General features: G+C 42.4%; 1 pseudogene; it reads right to left on the reverse strand.

Moving 5' to 3' along the window:
• Positions 1–713: 713 nt before the first annotated feature.
• Positions 714–1,304, reverse strand: LOC124528255 (EP300-interacting inhibitor of differentiation 1-like; annotated as a pseudogene).
• Between the last annotated feature and the right edge of the window lie 9,298 nt (positions 1,305–10,602).

Here is a 10,602-nt window from a genome sequence, read left to right on the forward strand (position 1 = left end):
AGTTTTAAGAATGGTAAGACAATAAATTTTCTGGAATTAGGGATCATAGTAGCTTTATAAGTCGTCAAGATACATGTACAACCAAAATTTCAGATGCTCTTGAAAACACATTTTGAGATATAGCACACCCGATACATATTTCTTTTTGGGTTTGCTTATCCTTTTCGGATACTGAAGAACACCCAATTTCTTTTACACTAAAAAATTTAGCCTTTGATAATTGGCTTGGATAGACCACAAAGTGGAATCTTCAGAGTTCTCTCAGTGGGCTTTCAGTCCAAATGACTCAGACATCTCATGTCCTAAACTGGATGTATTAGTTACTTTTTCTCATGTAATTATTATCACTGGGCTTTTGTACTCGCAGTCTGTCTTGATGTTAACTTATTCTTGCAAAACCATCCCTTACAGTGAAATATGAAAGATATTTTCCCCAACGCAAGGAAAAGAATCTGGATCAATAGCAAAGTCAAAGCCACAGGTGTTTCAGGAACATTCTCGAAAACAGATTTCCACAGTCCTAAGATGCCTTTTCTTCTTCTTTAACACTTTTTTCTTTTTCATAACTGTGCAGTCACTGCCCTATTCTCTTCTGCAAGGCAACAACAACAAAAATCTTTTTTTTGAAGATCAAGTTTTTCATGGGCACGGTACTCTCTGGAATGAACCCAAAAACCGTAGAATGTGGGGTCTCTCCTCCACTTTTCCTCCTCTTTTAACGGCATTTAGTTACTCTCTATCAATAATCTCATCACACCCGAGTTCTTCGGTCAGACGATTGACAACCAGACGTGTAAACAGCCCTTCGATAACAGCCAACTGAACAAACGGGGTCTTCTCATAATGCATTTGAAACCCGCCACCCGGGGCTGCTTCCCTGGCTCTGGATGTTCTCAGAAACATCTTGTTGGCTGCTTCAAGGGCCGCTGATACTCGGTGGCCGGCACCACTCAGCTGCTCCTCTTCCAGGGTAATCGTAGTCGTCTTCCCAGTCATCAAAATCCTCGCCCTCGTCCTGGCTCTCGAAGTCAGGGCCCGCGACCAGGCCCTGGCGGCTCCCCAGGACCGGGCCGGTTAGCAAGGCCTCGTTCCCCCTGAGGCTCCACCATTGGCTGGGCCTCCTCCTCCTCCACTGGGCCTTCAGCTGGGCCCCGCTGCGGGAGGCGTTCGGGCATGGCTCCCGGCTCCCGCTGCCTACCTCCATCTGCGGGAGGTCACCCTCGCCAAGCGAGGACTGCTTGCCAGGTCCGCTGCAGGGCATTGCTCTCTTCATACAGCTCGGGCAGCCCGTTCATTTCTGACATCGTGCAAGCGGTTCGACCTCTCCAAAGGCGTTTTTGCCGAACAAATAATACCAATCCACAGCTTGAACAAGCAGCTTAGTCATCAGCCTTGAATCTCCTCGGTTTTGGCTGTCCCAGAAACCCGTTCACAAAGGATAAAGATTTACCACCGTTAGCACGGCCTAAAGAATGAGCCACCGACTCTGAAGAAATGTAGAGCCGGAGACAGCACGTGGCAATGAAGGGGTAATACAGCTGAAGTCGGGCAGCTGGGATTCTAATCCTAGAAGGGCTTCTGTGTGAACGTGGGTGCGTTATGCAACGGCTTTAGGTTTCAGTCTCCTTATCTGTAAAAGGGGAGGCGGGTGAACTTGAACCTTTAAGAAACTCCTGTGAGTTCCAAATATGTCTGAGCAAGCAAGCAGTATTAGAGTAAGCACGTATTCTCCCAAGGCAGCTACTTTGAAGGAAAAATATATTTATTCGGATATACAAGTTCTGGTGTTTGTTAAAAAAAAAAAAAAAAAAAGATTTTCACTGCTTCATAGTCACACCTCGTATATTCCAGCTTCTGTTAGAAGCCTTTTACGACTCTGTCATTCATAAATTTGTCCAAACTCTTTTTTAATCCATTTACATTTCCTGTCTGTACTGCCTCTCAGGGTAATGAGTTCCATAACTTTATTACGTGCTAGGAGAAGTATTATTTCCTTGTTTGCCCTAAACTTACCTCCAGCTTCCAAACTGCCTGTTCGCCCTAGGATTTCAGAATTTGAGGAACAAGCCCATCCGCCGTCTTTACGAACCGGAGTGAAAATCATTTTAGACTGCTTCATAAAGCAGCAGTCCACCCCCACACCATTCCCTTAATCATTATGGTTATGCAGACGATAAATGTGGGAGCTAATGGTATAAGGAAGTCCTGGCTCCAAATGACTGAGTCGGGAGAGCCTGGAGGTCTACAGCTTAGGCTTTGGAGTCAGACAAACCCAGACTCGAACCCTCTGCTGCTTTCCATGCCATCTCTCCAAGCCTCATTTCCTCATGCAGAAAAGAGAAAACGGGACCTAACCTCAGAAATCGTTTTAGGCATTGACTAATATAATTTTTGTAAAGTGCCTGAAAGAGGGCCAGGTTTATTGTAAATATCTCCCTAAATCTAGTGGGGGTCGGGGGGTGGGTAGATGATATTTAATGAACACCATGACATTAGATAGACTTCATATGCAAGGTGTTCTAGAATCATTGCTCACATCATGAGCAGGACCCAGATCAGGGATTGGCAAGGACCAATCTAAGCTTCCGTGCATGAGATAATGGAAAGGTGTGCATGGGGAGTGACGTTCTGGATACTAGCGCACGGGTAGAGTTTAAGGGGAGATCTTTGGCAACAGATCAATAGGAAATGTGAACTCAGCTTGAACTAAAGTGGTACCGGATCATGAATAATAAATATTTACAAGGTGATACAGGAGATTTTGAACCAAAAGAAGGAAGGGAAAGCCAGTGTGCTCTTTCCAGAGCAATGCCTTGAGTCTCAGGGGGTAGAAATTCGATTTTATGCTCATACTAACCAGCTGTGTGACCTTGAGCAAGTCAACGCTGCCTCTAAATCTAGCGTTTCTTGCATATGAAATAGAATTAGTCTAGTTTACTGACTTACAAGCCATACTCCTTCAACCTGTGTTAGAGAGGAAAGGAAAGAGGCAGGAATGATGCTATGATAGGAATCCTTATCTCTAATTCAGTCCAAGCACTTATACTTATAAGATCCTAAGATTGGTTCATAAAGGGAAATTGCTTAGAACCAAAATTACCCTTTTAAAAAAAACCCTTAAATCACCCAAATATATACTGCAAAAAGTCCAAAGGAACCAAAACCAGGTGGAGAAAAACAGAGTCACCTCTTCCCCTCTCACAATTACTCTGGGGTATGCCACTACTGAGCCAAGTGGCAGGCTGAGTCTGTCTGTCAGTCAGTCTGTCTGCCTGTCTGTCTGTCTGTCTCTTTCTCTCTCTCTGTCTCCCTCACACACACATACACACACACTCACACACAAAAATGCATATGGGCGAATGAATGCATGAACTAATGCTACTGAGTGATCTTCCACTTAAAGTTTAAAATTTGGTCTGTCAAAAGGCTTCCTCAGCTGTGAAGAAGAATAATTGATACCACTAGATGAGATGCTGAAGTGACTTCCCCTCAAACAGAATGAGATACCAGCAGGAAGGATATAAGCCTTGGATTCAGGAATCTTATTAGAGGGATTTGGAAAGAATCCATATGCATAGGAAAAATTGGGAAAATTTCTTTGCACACCTAATCAGGCAACCAACAGGTATGGGAAGTGGATGGAAAATAAGCCAAAAGTTATAAGCATTTCTGCATGAATGCTGGATGCCTAACAACAACAAAAAAGAAACACTTGGCATCCGCTAGATCCATAACCCAACTGGCATCCTCACAAGTAACTGGTTACGAGAAAGGAATGCAGAAACGCTATAGGCTATTCCCTGAAGGCATCATCCCAATGTGTGTGTACCCAGGGCCAAAAAGACCAATAAAATTCCAGGCACATAATCAGTATGATTGTTTTTTTTTCTTTTAATACAGATACTTTATTCAACTCCTGAATAAAAGCATGGCGAAACCCAGCTAGGATAATTGGCATTGTTCTCATTCTCCTACCTTGGAAAGACATAATGAACTGGACAAGACACCTCAGAAAACAAAGAGAGAAAATAAAGCAAAAGAAATAAGAAGAGGGTAAGGGAGAGAGAACTGAAGGACAGACTGAAGTATTTCAAAGAGAGAGATTAAAATAACTGAAGGGATAGGAGATTCTTCAATGGGTAACTTAGAAAGGATGTTAGCAATATCTACAAAAATAACAAAAGAGAAAAAAGTGACCATTGGCTTTTTCTAATGACACCCTTCCTTTCTCCCACTCATAGGAGCTTAAAGAAAGTTGTATGGAAATTAAAAAGCATATTCCATTCAATAAGGTAACATGCCCTTAAAGGATATCTCACAGGGATAGTGTTCACATTTTTCCAAAGGAAGTGATTGGAACTTGTTATTCCACCAGGAGGATCCAACAGATGTTATAAATCCATTCAAGAAAGATTAGAAAAAATTATAAATTTGAGAACTTGATTTAAGGAGAATGCGGCTCTTTGTATGTCTTTGACCAAAGAAGAATCCATTTCTGGGGCACCTGGGTGGCTCAGTTGGTTAAGCACGTGACTCTTGATTTGGGCTCAGGTCATGATCTCATGGTTCATGAGATCGAGCCCTGCATCAAGCTTTGTGCTGACAGCACTGAGCCTGTTTGGGATCCTCTCTCTTCCTCTCTCTGCCTTTTTTTCTCTCCCTCAAAATAAATAAATAAACATTAAAACAAAGAAGAAGAGACAGCTTCTCATGGAGAAAGTTGTTCTCTTCAACCAGGAGAATGGTTCTGCAGAGCATTTCTCAAACGTCTTCACTTTTCCCCATTAGTTTGCTAGTGCTTGGAGAAAAAAACCAGGTTTTATACTCCTTTATGTCCATCTAAAGATCCTGTCTAGCACTTTGCCTTGTTCAAAAAAAAAACTTGCTGAAACAAACTTAATTACATTGGTTCATTGTAAGAACTGGTAAATAGGGTCTCTCTACAACCCTTCTTGGTACTTTCAATTTTCCCTTTGGATCCATAAGATCAGCCTCTAATGATTATATTTCTTTTCATCTGGAAAACATTCTTTCTGTGTGTATGTGTTTCACTTTTTTGAAAGATCCAGCCTATTTGGTTTCCCAAGCTTTTCATCTAATAAGTTTCTTATAAAAATATGCAATTTGAATAACAACAGAATAAACTCAGCCTTAGCCTATTGTGATACTAAGAAAGAGTCAGTGCCAATCAATTTCAAAACAAATCTCATAGTGAGTACATCCAAATAAAACAGCAGTCAACTTATAATTTTCTTCAGAGCCTGACCATTGGTGTTCAGCCTGTGAAGGAAAATAAGTATCTGTGAGCCATCAAGATTTGTCATCATCCTTTTTTTTTTTAATTTTTTTTAACATTTATTTATTTTTGAGACAGAGGGAGACAGAGCATGAATGGGGGAGGGTCAGAGAGAGAGGGAGACACAGAATCTGAAACAGGCTCCAGGCTCTGAGCAGTCAGCACAGAGCCCGACGCGGGGCTCGAACCCACGGACAGTGAGATCGTGACCTGAGCCGAAGTCGGACGCTTAACTGACTGAGCCACCCAGGCGCCCCAATCATCATCCTTTTTGAGGAGCAACCAACCAGGACACAGGAGATGGAAAATCTACTATCACGGAAGCACCTGTGGCCTCAGATGAATGATTTAGTGTCTCTGGGTCTCAGGTTCCTCATCCTTAAAATGTAGAGGTTACCAACTAAGGTCATATAACACCCAAATCCCAGAATTCTATCCTCTCAGATCTATTGGTTAAGAAAAATACTATGCATTGGGGTGCCTGGGTGGCTCAGTCAGTTAAACGTCCGACTTTGGCTCAGGTCATGATCTCATGGCTCATGAGTTTGAGCCCCACTGTTGGGCTCTGTGCTGACAGCTCAGAGCCTGGAGCCTGCTTTGGATTCTGTGTCTCCCTCTCTCCCCCTTCCCTGCCTATGCTCTTTCTCTCTCTCAAAAATAAATAGCAACATTAAAAAATTTTTTTTTAATTTTTTAATGTTTTTATTTGTTTTTGAGGGAAAGAGACAGAGCATGAGTGGGGGAGGAGCAGAGAGAGAGGGAGACACAGAATCCGAAGCAGGCTCCAGGCTCGGAGCTGTCACCTCGGAGCCTGATGCGGGGCTCGAACCCACGAACTGTGAGATCATGACCTGAGACGAAGTTGGATGCCCAACCAACTGAGCCACCCAGACACCCCTGAAAAAATTTTTTTAAAGAAAAATACTATGTTTTCATAAAATGAGATTTTTATTTCTATATTTGAGAACATAGATTTTCTAACTTACTCTAACTTAATTACAGCTCCATAAGATATCTGAAAGCCCAGAAGAAAAGATTGTGTATGTGTGTGCACATGTGTGTGTGTGTGTGTGTGTGTGTGTGTGTGTGTGTGAGAGAGAGAGAGAGAGAGAGAGAGACAGAGACAAAGAGAAACAGAGAGACAGAGAGAAACAGAGAGAGAGAGAGAGATGTGGGAAAGGTGAGGAGGGTTGCACAAGGCAGGTGTTTAATAATAAACTCCCTTTAAACTTCCCTGATTCTAGAAGAAAACTGATTTTCTCTGTGATGTGACCACATTTCATCCCACATTTCTATGTTCATGTTTATTAATGAGCTGGTCTTCCAAGAAGAAATATTCATTCTCAGAGTGCTGTTAAGGCCTATCCTCCACTCCATTATTGGATGAAAAACTCCTGGAGAGTAGAGCCCTTAGGCCTCAGTCCTGAAATGGTTCAAGAAGTAGAAAAGCAGAGTCCTATGTGAAAACAATGGGGCAAAGAGAGCAGTAAAAAGAAATAAGCTATGGAGAAATACTAGAAGTCTTGCTGGAGAAGACAGAGTGTGCTCATTCTAGATAGCTACAAGAAGACAGAGGCTGACTCAGAAGATTCTACAGTTTTTCCAGAATTCCAGTTCTTTACCAACACATAGAACTGAAGTCAGTGAACAACACTCCATGAACATGCAACGCCATACAAAGAAAATGCCAAGACAAAGAAAATAAAAATAAGAAAAGGCATGCTCTTTAAAGGCTCATGGACCCGAATGACTGATACCTGCCTCATGGTAAATGCTGGAAGAGTGTTTGTAAAGAAATAACATAAAACCCAAAACACTCCTGTTCAAAACCCATGTGAAATATAAGCCAGCCGCAGACATCTTAAAATGCTTTCAGCATTGTTATCTACAAGACTTTCTCCATTCATATAAATAATAGGTTTGAGTGGTGACTGGGTTGTACCAAGAATGGATGATCAGAGTTCTTAACTCACCTGCGGTCAACTTCAGACGAACTGATGGCATGCTTTGCCCCATGGCAAGAGAGTATGGATGAATGGCCTCTGCCTACAAGTTCACCATCCAATTGGTGAGATAAATTATACATGTACCCAGAGTTAAACATCTACCCAAGAGATGTCATCAGATAGTGTAAATATCAATGTAGATACAGACAGAATGGGCAATGAGCAAGAAGAGTGTGGACTAGGGAAGGTTTCGTGGAGAAGGGCCTTGAGTTGGGTGCATGAGAGGCACAGTGGAGAGGAAAGGAGAGACTTCCAAAAAGCTGGAAGAATGAGTATAAGCACTCACATTGGAGAAGGATGAGCAGTAAGATAGGATGTTGCAATGAACCGGGTAGACCAGCTGGCCTGGCTAAGCAACTTGGATTTTATCCTATTAGTAGTAGGGAATGCTTAAAGGTAAACAATGTGAGGTAGGCTCTTGGCCATCCAAAATTCCCTAAGTGAATCTAAGATATTGATCACTTCTGTCAGTGGTAGTCCTTGCCCCTAGTATCCATGGGAAAATTATTCAGAGGTGCCCTCATTGCATGTGGTTTTAACAGATATTCTTCCTAAGTTATCGACACACTCAAAACCTTGAAGAATATGCTAGAATTGGAAGAAATCTAAGAAATTACCAAACTCGATTTCTCAATCAATGCAGAAAAAAATTTTTTGATAAGACCCTCAAAGGCAATGTATTCCCTGGGCTGGCACAGTATATTGCACATAGTAGGAACTCAGTAAATGTTGGTGAGTGACCACACGAATCCAAACATTGCTTAAACTTGGTCTTTTGGATTTCACTTGCAGTTTGGGGCAGCTTTCACTCCTTAGAAAGTTCTTTCCTACTTAGATTTAAATTCCGCCTTCTATATCTACCACCCTTTGGTTCTAGTTTTGTCATCTAAAGAAACACAGCAAATCTATGCATTATTCACGTCACTGTTTTTTGAATATTTGGAGGTACTTAGTGGGTGTTGGCATTTTCCTCTCCAAATAAACATCTCCAGTTCCTTCACAGAGCTCAAAAGAACTAATCTGTTATTGTGAATAATGCTGCATTTTCTTGTCTCTTTTAATTCACTGAGAAAGATGAGTTTCATGAGCGTTGGATTATAGGGGGGGAGTCCCCTCAGAGGCTAGATCCATGAGTCCCTGAACTTTTGCTTATGTGCCGTGCTTCCCTGGGGTGTGTACTGTGTCTCTGCTGCGGCTGTGGCCACTTTCTAATGAGGCTGATCCCTTCTCCCCATAAGCCCCCAAATTCCCATGCTGTAGGATCTATGGAACCTGTCATCCTTCCACTGCATGCGTTTCCTTCAGATGGTATTTTCCTAGGAAGATGCTCCTGCTGGCAGCCTCTGTCTACTTTAAATCACGACCATTACCGCTTAAGCCTACTTCCTTCAGCTTGGTCCCCGGTGCCTCGAGCAAGCAAAAGCATCTGGTTCCTCATCCTCTACAGCATAATCCTTCAAATCCTCGAAAGCCTTCATTAAATCACAATTCTACCAATGTCACCACACCCCTAGGCTTCGGGGAATGCTCGGCTACAAACCAATCCTTCACCTTCTAACGCAGAAGGTCACAGTGAGCATTTTTAAAAACCCAACACAGAAAATACCACAGCTCAACATACTTCATAAACATAAATATTGTTTCTGGGGCTTTTTTGGGTATACAGTAACACTTTTTTTTTTTTTTAGCTATATGCGTGTATATCCTGTATCTATAAACATGAATATTCTTTATGCACTGAAATGAAATATTAAGTGTCTGCTATTGTGGGTGTCGGTTGAAAGAATTTGATAAACACAGTTTTCCTGCAGCCCAGTGCTGTGGCCGTCCCTAGCCAATGTCTGAGCGTACAGGGCTATGTAATGGGCAACGGCAAAGGTTGGCCCCGGTAACTCTCCTCCTTCCCCTAACTCACGCTGTACAAATAACCACCTCTGGGTAAGAAGTGTGAGGATAAGCTGGTGCTGAAAATGAGCTAAGAAAAAAATAAAGTAAACCCTGCCCAGTGTATGTCAGGCTGTGGTTTGTACTAGATTAATGAAAGCCCCACATGGCATAATTGTGTTTACAGTGAGCTTATAGGAGTTTTCCCTCAAGGTAGGAAAGGGGGTTTGGGTTAAACAAATTATTTAGCTTTTCCTGACCTGAACTGCCAGCAGCGATGGGGAGCGGCAGCTGAGGAATGGCCTTCCCAATCTCAGTCCAGATTATGCTCACCTTGAGTTCCTTTGCAACCAGATGCTGGTCTTCCATTAGGGAAGGAAAAGGCAATTCCTTCGCTCTGAGAAGGTCTAAAGCCCCAAATTGCTTCCTGTGGGCAAATTGTACCTTGTCCAATTGTGTACAAGTGACTTCTAGCTACAAGGCAGCAAATAGCTGGTATTACAGGAATTAAAGGTCCTGCTTTGCAGCTGGAAAAAGTGAAACAAATAAGCAAATGTGATTACCCAGAACTAGAATCCTGTTATCTTTATTGCCATCACTCACCTCTTCTTCCCGAAACAGAAACACTTCATGAGGTTACACACAGCCCACATCTACAGGAGGGTAATATACTGTAGTTCTGTCCACAAATCCTACCTTCTGAGCCTACACAACACCAAAAATCGAGTTTGAATTAACATTTCGCTGAATGGATTCAATGACCAGCGTGTTGCACTGGCATATTTGACTTTGGTCTCAAGGCAAATTAATTTTAACTAGTGCTCAGGGAGTGTGGATATAATTTTGCCTAGTTTTTATGGTTGATTTTTTTTTCAGTCAATCCATAGCCATTGCCAATTTCTCTTTAGTCTCTGAAGATATTTTTAGGTATGAGACTGTACTAACAGGATGTATGTAATTTATTGGCAGAATTTTTCTGTCAACCCGTCAGTCATCTTTGATTCCAAATTACATGGGCCCAACCCAGGTCTGGGATGCATTCACGTTAAGTGATTGTGGATCATTTATTTCAGAAATGATAGGTTGGAGAAAATGTGCTTTGCACATGAGAAATGAAAACCCACAGCCTGTCAAGTTTCCTGTTTCCTTGCGATCCTCATTTTTCCATCTAGCCCCGATTTTAACTTTTCCTCCCTCTTACTTTAAAGGTCTTGAGAGGATCCAAAAACAGACCAGGAAAGGCCTAGCCACCCACTCCCTGGCCCCAGGTTGAGAAAGACCACCTCCTCGAGAGTAGGAAGGAAATAATCACAACCATCACTGACATTTTGCATCACCTTTGGGAGTTCTGCAAGGTAATGAGAGGAGGCTCATGACCCACATTTTGTAGGCTCCCCTGGATTAGGTGACTTGGCT

Source organism: Lynx rufus, unplaced genomic scaffold (genome assembly GCF_022079265.1).
Source record: "Lynx rufus isolate CCGP_SWC_20201006 ecotype Redwood Valley unplaced genomic scaffold, mLynRuf1.p SCAF_6, whole genome shotgun sequence".
NCBI lineage: Eukaryota > Metazoa > Chordata > Mammalia > Carnivora > Felidae > Lynx > Lynx rufus.